We start from the raw sequence: 13,411 nt of genomic DNA on the forward strand, positions 1-13,411 counted from the left end.
AAAGGGCTCAACAACCTCTGGTCCTATCTGGTCCTGGCAGTCACCAGACCAAACCAATCAAGTACATTTAAACACGAACTGTGCAAGCAAACTAAACTCCACCCCAGGTGGTACAGAATCCACGCGTCAACAGACGGCAACTGGACTTTCGGATTCTGGGGAGTCCAGGCAAACACAGCTGATAGTCTCGGAGATCTCTGGTCACCTTCCATACAAACAGAAAACATTCATTGGAACTCTAAACATCAATGCCCTAATTCAAACAGGAAAATTACACAATCTTACACAAGAAACTGACAGACAAAATATTCTCATTCTAGCTCTTCAAGAATTTATTTTTTTGCTATATATTTTACGTCGCACCGATGGCGACGATGGGATAGGAAAGGCCTAGGAATGGGAAGGAAGCAGCCGTGGTCTTAATTAAGGTACAGCCCCAGCATTTTCCTGGTGTGAAAATGGGAAACCACGGAAAATCATATTCAGGACTGCCGACAGTGGGGTTCGAACCCACTATCTCTCGATTACTGGATACTGGCCGCACTTAAGCGACTGCAGCTATCGAGCTCGGTATTCAAGAAACTAGGATGACTGACAACGAAATTATGGACTATGGAAATGAGCGCATTTTCAAGAGCAAAACATTACAGAGAGTCGCGAAAGGTACACCAATCTTCGGAATGGCTTTTCTAGTCCACAAATTCATCATTAATTCTGTCAAAGAAGTCACAGCCGTTAATGATCGAACTATGACCATGCGCACCCATTGCGTCAACAAGTCATACACACTTGTCAATGCTAATGCACCTACTAACATCAACAATAAGAACAATCCTGAAAATGTTGAAAATTTTTGGAAAAACTAGAAAAAATTATGAATAACATTCATCGCGATGGCGTGAAAATCCTGATGGGAGATTTCAATGCTCAACTTGGCAAAGAAAAAATTATCGAAAAATCCTCGGCAAAAATTCAGCATACCAAAACACGAACACCAACGGCACACGATCCATAGATACTTGTCATCAGTTTAACCTCAAAGTTATGTCTACCTATTTCAGGAAACCTGCACACAAACAGAAAATTTGGCGATCTCCCATTCAATATCTCGGTGAATACCAGATTGACATGTTTCCATCTCCCATGCCCATTAGAGAACCATCCATGACGTTCAAGTCCGACGAGGGGCAGACATTGATTATGATTATTACCTTACAACAATCAAAATGAAATTTTCGCCGAAGAGAATCCATAATAAAAAATAAAAAACATTCCAAAATTTTACGCATCCAAAATTCAAGAAACAAAAATCGCGGAAGAATGGGATAAAGAAACAGTGAACAATTGGACGGCCTTCTGCAGCAAAATTATCGGAAAATCCAAAGAACTGACTCCACAAAAAAAGGAAAACAAAACACCCCTGGTGGGATTCCAACTGTGATCAAGTTATTATTGATCGTAAAATAGCATTTCAGAAATACAATGGCCACAAATCTCCAGAAACCCTACAACACTTTCTCGACGTCTGCAAACAGGCAACCAGAACTATCAGGACAACTAAACGTGATTATATAACTAAGCAACTTCAATAAATTGAGGAGGACTTCAGAAATCACAACAGTCGAGTTTTGTATAAAACTTTCGAGAACAGAATTAAAGGTTACTTACCGCAAAATTTGACCTTCAAGAAACAAGACGGAGGTCTATACTGCTAATAATAAGAGTTGGCGTCTGACATTTCTTAGAGGGAGGTCCGTTTACTGCCTGCCGAGGCGGGATAAAGGGAGTGGCTGTGTGGTTGCCATGGAAACGAGGGTGGGGCGACTGCGGTTGCCATGGAGATAACACTTCAGGGCAGCTCGTCTTGCTGGGAGTTGCCAAACCTGTCACTGTCACTGATAAGAACCTGATTGTTTGTATAAGAGTGATCGCAAATGGGACGACACCGCCTGGCCAGGTAGTCTACAACAGATCACAGCGGCCAGAATGAAGGAGGGAACAAGTGAGCCGGAAGCGAGGGGTAAGAGTATGTAGAAAGGAATGCTGGAATGTGGCAACATCGTGAAATGGCACGTGCAGTGCTTCTCCCTCCAACCTTACCTGTCAGACGCCAACTCTTATTATTAGCAGTATAGCACTCACTAAGGCCGGCCATACACGTTGCGGCGTACCGGAGAGGTTTACCTGTACAGTTGACCTGCGCAGGTAAACCGGAGTGCCAGTGGCACCTACGTTCGATGAACCTGCACAGGTGGAAAGACCTGTACAGGCGAGTCAGGAAGAATCGAAAAACAATTCCGTTACCTGTGCAGCTGAACCTAACTGCACGTCTGTGTGATTCACCCAAGACCTGCACAGGTTTCAGCTCAGTTGAAGCAGGACAAGCGTACGAAGAGAGTCTTGCGTTCTGTTTATTTATTTTTACAAAACCACTCGGTTTGTTTTGTTTTGTAATTTCTTTTTGTTTACCGGTGATTTTTTGTTTTGTTTTGATAGAATTCTATACGAAACGTGTCAAACCGTAAGCGAACTCAAGTTTTAGAGGAGTTTATCGAGTTGTACAAATCTGAACCTTGTCTGTGGCGTGTGAAGAGTAAGGAGTATCATTATCGTGCACTGAGAGATGCCGCTTATACAAAATTATTCACAAAGTTGAAGGAATCCGAGACTGAAGCTGTTAAGGATACAGTTATTTAAGAAGATTAATAATCTGAGGAGCAATTTTCGCAAAGAGGAGAAAAAATTCGAGGCGTCAAAGAAGTCTGGAGCAGGAACAGACGACTTGTACAAGCCAATTTTAGATATCAAAAGTTTTACTATGCATTCACGCTTTATTTATAGATTTATAATACTACATATAATCCTATGATAAATAAATAAGAGTAATTTTAATGTCATATTTCATTGTACATACATGACTGAAGAAAATCTTTTCGCAGAACTTTGTATATGCAATCACACGTTTCTGGAATTATGTGACCAAGAGATTGCGGTGATATTAGAGTTGAATATTTGAGGCATTCGTATGGTCGCCGTGTAGCAAGGAGTCTTAAGGTAGCTGTTAGCCTTTCGTGCGGAGAAATCGCAGTTCTCATGATTGTATCGCTCTTTTGGATTGAAGGCGACAGCAATGAAAGCAATTTTTGGTACACTGGTTCACTCACCCTCAAGTAATTACGGTAGTCTCCTTCTTCCACACTCAATTCTTTTAATAAATTAACGTGAGTGTAGCGATTTCTTCTCAACAACCAGTCTCTATACCATGAGTTACGGGGTTTCCTTTGCTTTTTAAAATTAGTTGTTAACAATAAACCAACCACTGCGATCGCGTCATCATCTCGTCGTGTCGATGCCGCAAGGTCACCTGATGGGTAAACCGTACCGTGTATGAGGTCGTTGCCTGTACAGGTTTACTGCGCAGGTCAACTCTACAGGTAAACCACTCCGGTACGCTGCAACGTGTATGGCCGGCCTAACCAAGAACGACGGTGCCCTTAGCTAGGTCCTGGCATTGCTTCCACTTACTTGTGCCGGCTCCTCACTTTCATCTATCCTGTCCGACATCCCTTGGTCAACTCTTGTTCTTTTCTGACCCCGACGGTATTACGTATGGAGGTCTAGGGAGTCTTTCATCTTCACGCCCTTCGCGGTCCTTGTCTTCTTTTGGCCGATACTTTCATTTTTTGAAATGTTGGATCCCTTCCTTTTTTCTCTCTCTGATTAGTGGTATACAGAGTAAGGTTGCCTAGTTGTACTTGCTCTTTAAACAATAATCACCACCACCACCACCACCATCACTAACCAAGAAAACTGTGAAGAACGTTTTTTCGTGTCCGACTCCTTGGCTGAATGGCCTGGCGTTGAGGTTTTCGATTCGGAGGGTCCCGAGTTCAATTCCCGGGTAGGTCGGGGATTTGAATTGCGTGCGATTAATTCTTCTGGCTCGGGGACTGGGTGTTTGTATTTTTTCCAACACTCTCCTATCCATATTCAAACAACACACCATACTACCAACCACCACAGAAGCATGCAGTTGTGAATACATTTCTCCCACTGATCTCTATACATGGATGGCTGGTAGCTTGGGTAGCAGTAAGCCGAATAGAAGATGACTGGCGTAGTAAGATGGCAGCGAGCGCACGGTGCAGCAGACCACGAGGAGCGTGCTTGCTTTGTTTATGCTTAGTTCAGTGACGCCTGGCCTCCTGATTGTAGTTCCACAGGTGTTCTGTGCTGTGTTATTGCAATACCCCACACTTTTACAAAGGAATTAAGATTAAATACATCAATGAAAAATCACTAGTTCAGATATTTCACTCGCTGAATTGAAACCACATGTTACTTCTGTATGTTAATAAAATATAAACAAACAAGGCACCCATGCTTGTACTACTACGATTAACACAAATACGAATTCCTGAATGTAGATAATACAGTACAAATACATAAAACCTAACCAAACCCCATGGCACTACAGCCCTTGAAGGGCCTTGGCCTGCCAAGCGACCGCTGCTTAGCCATAAGGCCTGCAGATTGCGAGGTGTCGTGTGGTCAGCACGATGAATCCCCTCAGCCCTTATTCTTGGCTTTCGAGACCGAATACAAATACATAAAAATACATAATATATTTAAACTATCAAAGTATACATGTGTGGCAGATATAAATTGAGTACTATTTGGAAGAGGTACAACATTCTCTCCGTCAGTTCAAATTTCAATATTTCCTAACATAACGTAATTGTATTGATTACGTAGTAAAGAAGTGACTGTTAGCATGCCGAAGTGTACTTCTACGGCAAATACGCCGCGAAATACTTGAATATCCAGCGAAAAACACACAATAAACTATCATTATGCCGTTACAGGGGAAGTGGGTGTGGTTCTGTGCTTTTAAATAGCCTGCGGGCTCATATTAAATGGCTTCTACAAGCTTTAAACAAGCCGGAATTACTAAAATAAAAACATTTTGTGAAAGAGGAAGAATAGGGCTATTTTTGTATGAATAAAAAGAGAACCCAAGTTTTTGGCTCAAAATACGAAAACTTCAGTCATAAGAATGCATAATTTCATGGCATACATGTATAAAATTGACAGCAATGTTTCCAGAAATTGTTTTTCACTCCTGTTGTATTACCGATCGCTAACTGCATGTATTCAGCACCTAAGTTAATATTTGTCGGCCGTTATTATACACTCATTTTTATTGCTATCCCGGAGATGTACTGACCTCGGAATGACTTGTCGGTGTTCCCAACGTCCTTATGCTTTGAGTGAACATGTCCCTATATTTTTAATTATTCCAATGCGCCATTAATTGTGATTTAAAATTGATTATATTATCATTGCTTCCCCATAAGGAGAGCTCTAGGATGGGTACACCAAGATGACGGACTGCGCGCTCAACTTGGCGTACATTCTCCTGCCGCGGAGAGCTGCCATCAGCGATCCATGTATAGAGATCAGTGATTTCTCCACATACGGTTGGTGTCAGGAAGGGCATCCGGCTATAAAACAGGACCAAATCCACATTTGCGACACAGTTCACACCCGCGACCGCACAGATGTTGGAAAAGTGATAGAAGAAGAAGAATAGTTTATTTATTGTGAGGCATTTAGTGCCGGAAGTATCTGAGGACATGTTCCGCTCTCCTGCGCATCTGGATGAGGGGTAATTATGAAAATTAGGCAAGGAGAGGGTGAAACTCGGGGCCTTGTCGAATAACAAGAAGGGGTCTGCTGAAGACTTAACTGCTCCATCCGACGGACCAATCATCATCAACAGTGCCATATATATTCTCATTCCATACGAACAGTAAGGAGAGATTTGGAAATGAATGTAGGCTTTTGGCACGCAATATAATGATTAGAAATTATACACCAACACATTGCCTACCCTGCCGGCCAACATTCGGTTAGTGAACATTTTTCTACCAGCGGCACTCAAACCGGCAAACCAAGAAGTCAGAAAGGACACCTCCAGGCAGGCAATAATAATAATAATAATAATAATAATAATAATAATAATAATAATAATAATAATAATAATAATAATAATAATAATAATAATAATAATAATAATAATAATGTCCGCCTCAGTGGTGTAGTGGTTAGTGTGATTAGCTGCCACCCCCGAAGGCCCGGGTTTGATTCCTGGCTCTGCCACGAAATTTGAAAAGTGGCACGAGGGCTGGAACGGGGTCCACTCAGCATAGGAGGTCAACTGAGTAGAGGTGGGTTCGATTCCCACCTCAGCCATCCTGGAAGTGGCTTTCCGTGGTTTTCCACTTCTTCTCCAGGCAAATGCCGGGATGGTACCTAACTTAAGGCTGCTTCCTTCCCTCTTCCTTGTCTATCCCTTCCAATCATCCCATCCCCCACCAAGGCCCCTGTTCAGCATAACAGGTGAGACCGTCTGGGCGAGGTACTGGTCATCCTCACCAGTTGTAAACCCGACCCAATGTCTCACGCTCTAGGACACTGCCCTTGAGGCGGTAGAGGTGGGATCCCTCGCTGAGTCCGAGGGAAAAACCAACCCTGGAGGGTAAGCATATTAATAATAATAATAATAATAATAATAATAATAATAACAATAATAATAATAATGTATTTTTCTTGTCCACTCTCCAGTTTCTATGTAAAATAGTCTACTGGTCTTGAATTCTTCTTATGGGAATACTCATATCTCAAAACCTGAAAATGTTACAGAGATGGAAATAGGTATTTGGAATCTCCTTTAAAAATATATAAACTTTTTTCCTACTCGATAGAATACGTTCTGACGTGTAAGTTCTATGTCGCATGGTCATCTTAGCCCCAAAATGCAATACCACAAACGTGGTTTACAAAGGGTTTCTGGGGGTAAATGAAGCTCAATTTCTCGGCGGGTTTTTATAATTTAGGGATTTTCAGATAATGTCTTAGTACAACGCCGAGGAAAGATTACTGTTATCAAATTACGAAATCCACTCGAGAGAAGCCGCGGGTAACTGCTAGTATTATATACAATACCTATTGTATTTTAACGTGGATATGTTTTGGGGCTGGGGGAGGAGCGGGGGGGGGGGGTGTTTGCGGTCTATCTGGAATTAGCGTGAGAAATTTCCCGACAACATTGTAACCATGGCAACTTGATCAGTAGCGTCATCTTCTCACTGTGCTCTTTCTTCCTCTAACTAAGGGCTTGAGAATATCTCGTATCAAGAGAAACTCGTTCAGAATCAAAATCCTTCAATTGGCCAGAAAAAGAACCTAGGGTCTAAGAATAAGAGATAAGTACTCTACATATGCACCACAGGGATTGCTAATAATAATAATTGTTACCGTATTTTTGTGGTAGGTAGAGGTGAAAGAAGGTGCGGGTGTGAACGGGTCTCAAGCTACGAAATTAAAGTTAATGTAAAATTTAACAAGGTTATATTCTCTTTCAAAATCAAGAAATGACAAGCATGGAAGGTACAGAGTAGCAAGGCAACAAAAGAGCAACAACAGTATTTACAGGCTTTGGGCTTCGAGCCCCGGACTCACAATTCTTGAGCAGTTAGCCCAAGCTTACATGTACATAAGGTTTCACAAAGGGGCAGAAAACCCCAATCACGCCCAGCAGCACTTGCTCCAAATTACACAGTAAGACCTCCTAGAGGCACGCAGAAACAAATTTCAAAAGAGCGATCCGCTCTCAAAATTTTAAGCCTATCAAAAGGCCACACCAAACTCCACCTTCAAGTTGTCCTCTAAGGACATAGACACAGGGGTAAAATACCCAACCTACTGAGGCCTATTAAGTGAGAAAAAGGTTAATTACACGACCTCTAAAATAACAATTTGAGAGGAGGCGATCTGCACTCCTAATACATTTTGTTTAAAAACCTAATCTGGCTCTAGGCCACTAATGCAAGGGCTAATCCCATACTACAGAGGTGACTTTAGAAAAGAACAATTTACATTACATTAAGGAAGAATCGGTTGTGAGAAATAAGTTCACCTCAAAACAATATGAGTGGGAGCTCGAGAGGGTTAAGCACTCTCTATCCCAATATGTAGCTTAAAAGATAGAATAAATACAAAGTGTCTTTACATTTTAGGGAAAGTTACATGGTGGAAACGCTTCGGACCCACCCCGAGAGTTAAACTGCTGAGCTAGCAAGAAAAGAAGTTATTAAATGGCCATTACCTGGTTGTTGAACTGCTACCCGAAGAAAGAGGCGCTTCCCGCCCCCTGCTATGTACTTTACACACTAAAAGATGGTAGAGAAGTGGAACCGAGACCCGAAAATCAGCAGTTTATATACTCTCGCGGAAAGTTCGAGGCGTTTTTGGAATGAGAACACCCTCCCACAAGGATTTTATTGGTTCCCCAAGAAAACCCCTACACAATACGAAGAAGAAACATATTATTGGTGGAAAATTAATTCGAGAAATTCAGGATTGGCTAAATACAAAACAAGGGGAAAGAAAGGGGTATACAGCCAACTTAAACAATAACAGAAATAAATTTAACAAGAAAAAACTTTTGAAATAAAAATTTCTCAAAAAAACAGTTCTTTCACTTCGCACTAGGGTGCACCCTTGTAGTTTTTCAGTAGTGTCCTCTAGAAGAGAAAGTTCACACTTCTTACTACAGGTAAAACAAAAATACATCAAAAATGACCCAGTTCCAAAACCCCAAAATTTCCAAGTAGTGACATCTTCTGAGAATCTTGAAAATTAATACCGTAGATAAAGTTCAGACTTCCTCCAGCAGAGGAGATTCAATTGGCGCAAATTTTAAATAAGCGGCGTGGAGGTGTACCGCCCGGTACAATAATAATAATAATAATAATAATAATAATAATAATAATAATAATAATAATAATAATAATAATAATAATAATAATAATAATAATAGCTTTATGACTGAAAATGGAATGAAGAACGAGGTAAAGATAGGTTGTAGAAAAAATGTGATCATGTTGGACTGCTTTGACTTCGCAGACGACGTCGTTCTTATTACAGACAATCGTCAAACAGCCAAGAAACAAGCTGAAGAACTACAAAATGTTGCAGTAAATCAGGGTTAAGAATCTCCTTCGAAAAATCAGCATTCATGGATTCTATAAAAAGAGGCGACACGGACAGAATTGTTAAACTGTATGGGGATATTCAGCGTGTGAAAAAATGTAAATACCTGGGAAAAATGCTCACCCCCAATGGAGATGAAATGGAGGGATTAAAGGAGAGGGTGAGAAGGATAGAGTTAGTATTCAGACTATGTAATGACACCTATAAGTCCAAGTCCCTCTCAATTCAGGCCAAGTTAAAACATTACTACACAGTGGTTAGAACGGAGTGCCTTTATGAAGCAAAAACCTTGACGAGGAAGGCTGACCCAGTCCTTGAGAAAAGAGAAAGAAGTTTCTTACGAAAAATCTTAGGCCCAAGAAAGTCGACGAGCGACCCAAATACATTCCGGTTAAGATCAAATTTGGAGCTCTACAAGACGTCACGACTGTGATGAGGAAAAGGAGACTGTCGTTTTATGGGAATATAACAATAATGAACCCTGAGAGATTGGTCAACAGGATACTTCTTCTCCAGGAAAAGTGGAAAAAAACAACCGGGATAGCTTAAACAGGTGAACAATGACTCGAAAGAAATAGGTAACAAGGGGGAGGATATAAAAGAAAGGACGTCATTTAGGAAGAAGGTTGCGGGAATGAGGGATGCGTCCGAAGAGCAACATGCGAAGCAACGGAACATCTCGGTGGAAGAGCGAGCAAGAAGTCAAAGACTCAAGAATCTTTGGCGAGAGAGGTCTGCGTAACAGAAGGAAGATTGTGTAAACGTAGCCCGAAAGTGGCCGTATCGATAAATAATAATAATAATAATAATAATAATAATAATAATAATAATAATAATAATAATAATAATAATAATAATAAATCTCGCAGGTGTTACTTTACATGCCAGTAAATCTGCCCACACGAGGCTGACCTAGTTCATTTGAGAACCTTCAAATATCACCGGACTGAGCCAGGATAGAACCTGCCAAGTTGGGGTCAGGAGGCCAGTGCCTCAACCCACTGAGGCACTCAATCCGGCACGGAGACAACGTACGAGTGTGAATTATTTATTTATTTCTATACGCTCTTTAAGAGCCTCCTAATTTATTATATCCTTTTCTTCGGGATCGATCAGAAAATGGAAAATTCGACAGGTCGCGTGCAGTGCAAAAGACCAGGTCTGAAATAACTCTCTGCACAAGAGTGGACTGACGGACTGCGGGAAAATATTGCTGAAACATTTCATTGGTGTTAGATGAAATACGGTGGGGAGGGTGCACAGCAAACAAAAAAGATCACGTGAATAATATGAAACTTGTCTAAAAGAATGCAGTGCAATCTCTCCTGGGTAAGGTTCCGAGATTCACAAGAGGTGAGTGTACGCCAACAAGTTGGAGTTGACCTAAAGTGACACTGACTAGTCACGAACTTTGCAGCCCTTGTCCCTAGACAATACGACCCAACTGACTTCGTTAATCTCCAAGCCCTAGATACAACATTATCTCTTCATTAAGGATCTCATGTTCATGGCAATTATATCCAAGAGATCAACAGCAACTTTGGTCAGACTCTTCTCCAAGGATGGATTACTAAAAATTAAGGGAGAGATGGAATGTTCTTTCACGTGAATGTTAACACTGCAGAATTGCACAGTATCTTTGAAACCTCTGCGCCTGGAACTTTTAAATTTGTAGAGCTTTCTAAAAGCCATGGTTTAATAATAATAATAATAATAATAATAATAATAATAATAATAATAATAATAATAATAATAATAATAATAATAATAGCAGCTTTATATCCCACTAACTACATTTTTAGTTTTCGGAGACTCCAAGGTGCCATAATTTAGTCCCAGTAAATCTACCAACACGAGGCTGACGTATTCGAGCATCTTCAAATGTCACCGGTCTGAGCCAGGATCGAACCTGCCAAGTTGGGGTCAGAAGGCCAGTGCCTCAACCGTCTGAACCACTCAGCCAGGCTTAATAATATAGTTTTAAGCTTTGGTTCTTTTTAAACTTTGTTTTATGTGTCAGTCGCGTGTTATAAAACTTAATTTTCAGTTCAAGTAGAGATTAACCACTCATCTACAGTTTAAACTGAAGATTAAGCATAGCGAGTAGAAGGAAATGTATGATCTCTCCCCTAGTTCATTGGTTTCTCCGTTAGGCGGCTCTTCCACAAGTAAGTGAGCTTGAGCTTGCAAGTCAGGATACGAATAAATGACAATTTTATTGCACGCAAAATATTATGCTATTGCTTACCATGTGGTATGGACTTTCTTGTTTGCCAGAGGGTTCCACTACCGAGTCTAGCTTCTTTTAATAAATATTCATTTTATTTATTTGTGTAATTCATTTATATCTTTGAAGGTACACAAGCAGTAGGCCCAATACAGTAGGTCTCCCTGCTTAACAGACCACCCTTTTATATATAAAATCCCTTTTTTTTGGTCTATTTTTCACAGCAATAATCAGAGCTCATTAAATGGCGATATATGAATATTCATCATCATCATCTGTTTACCCTCCAGGTTCGGTTTTTCCCTCGGACTGAGCGAGGGATCCCACCTCTACCGCCTCAAGGGCAGTGTCCTGGAGCTTCAGACACTTGGTCGGGGGATACAACTGGGGAGTATGACCAGTACCTCGCCCAGGTGGCCTCACCTGCTATGCTGAACAGGGGCCTTGTGGAGGGATGGGAAGATTGGAAGGGATAGGCAAGGAAGAGGGAAGGAAGCGGCCGTGGCCTTAAGTTAGGTACCATCCCGGCATTCGCCTGGAGGAGAAGTGGGAAACCACGGAAAACCACTTCCAGGATGGCTGAGGTGGGAATCGAACCCACCTCTACTCAGTTGACCTCCCGAGGCTGAGTGGACCCCGTTCCAGCCCTCGTACCACTTTTCAAATTTCGTGGCAGAGCCGGGAATCGAACCCGGGCCTCCGGGGGTGGCAGCTAATCACGCTAACCACTACACCACAGAGGCGGTCTATATGAATATTATCGGATTAAACATTTGTACACTGTATGAAAGTGCTTTTTTACAGTTTGTTTACGTCGCACTGACATAGATATTTCTTATGGCGACGATGGTAGAGGAAAGGCCTAGGATTGAGAAGAAAGCACCGGGCGAGTTGGCCGTGCGGTTAGGGGCGCGCAACTGTGAGCTTGCATCCGGGAGATAGTGGGTTCGAACCCCACTGTCGGCAGCCCTGAAGGTGGTTTTCCGTGGTTTTCTATTTTCACGCCAGGCAAATGCTGGGGCTGTTCCTTAATTAAGGCCACGGCCACTTCCCTCCCACTCCCAAGCTTTTCCTATCCCATCGTCGCCATAAGACCCTTTCTGTGTCGGTGCGACGTAAAACAAATATCAATAATAATAATAATGGGAAGAAAGCGGCCGTGGCCTTGAGGTACAGCCCCAGCATTTGCTTGGTGTGAAAATGGGACACCACGGTAAACCATCTTCAGGGCTGCTGACAGTGGGATTCGAACAAACATACTATCTACCGGATGCAAGCTCACAGCTTCGTGCTCCTAACCGCACGGCCAACTCGCCAGGTAAACAAAGTGGTTTTTTGAGGATTTCGTGGCCTTACATATTAAATCGTTTTCGCTGTTTCAGCTAACCTCCAACTGAACGGCGAGTCAACAGGGTATACTTGTGAGGTCACATATTTTGCACAAAATTTGCCTTACTTTAAAGCGCTATTTCATGAAAATTACGCTTAAGATTTTTAATATTATTTTCAAACAGGTAGCCCCCTCTTTCATCTGTCAATTGAGACATTAAACATAATCGGCTATATACGCGTTCTCCAAACACTAAAAGCGTCTTAAAAGTTTACTTTCCATGTACATGTTATAGAGCAGAGGTTTCCAAATGGCGGCCCGCGGGCCGCATGTGGCCCGCGACTCAATTTTTGCGGCCCGTGAGAGCACTGTAAGAAATAATGTGCAGAAAAGTCACAAAAAATATTTCATAGCTTGTTAAAAAATGTATTAATTTTTATACATCTTATAGATCCAAGTCAGAACTAATTATTCTTTAATACTTGTTCCTCTTTTCAAGTATTCACTTGTTCTCAATAGATTATTTTTTATTTTTAAAAATTTTAAATCCAAATTTCAAGATAATGCTATTATTTTTGCGTACCACTGACTACTTTTGATGGTTTTCGGAAACGCCGAGGTGTCGAAATTTTATCCCGCATGATTTCATTTACGTTCCAGTAAATCTACCTTGACGAGGCCGACGTATTTGAGCACCCTCAAATACCACCGGACTGAGCCATAATCCAGCGCCTCAACCGTCTCCGCCACTCAGCCCGGCTCCGAACCTCACTCTTTTATACAATTTTAAAATAAAT

General features: G+C 41.5%; 1 protein-coding gene across 1 annotated transcript in view; it reads left to right on the forward strand.

Moving 5' to 3' along the window:
- Nucleotides 1-13,411, forward strand: part of LOC136884018 (gamma-aminobutyric acid receptor subunit alpha-6) — an 86,767-nt gene that overhangs the window by 28,472 nt on the left and 44,884 nt on the right. The window lies entirely within an intron of this gene.

This window comes from Anabrus simplex, chromosome 12, assembly GCF_040414725.1.
Source record: "Anabrus simplex isolate iqAnaSimp1 chromosome 12, ASM4041472v1, whole genome shotgun sequence".
Lineage (NCBI taxonomy): Eukaryota > Metazoa > Arthropoda > Insecta > Orthoptera > Tettigoniidae > Anabrus > Anabrus simplex.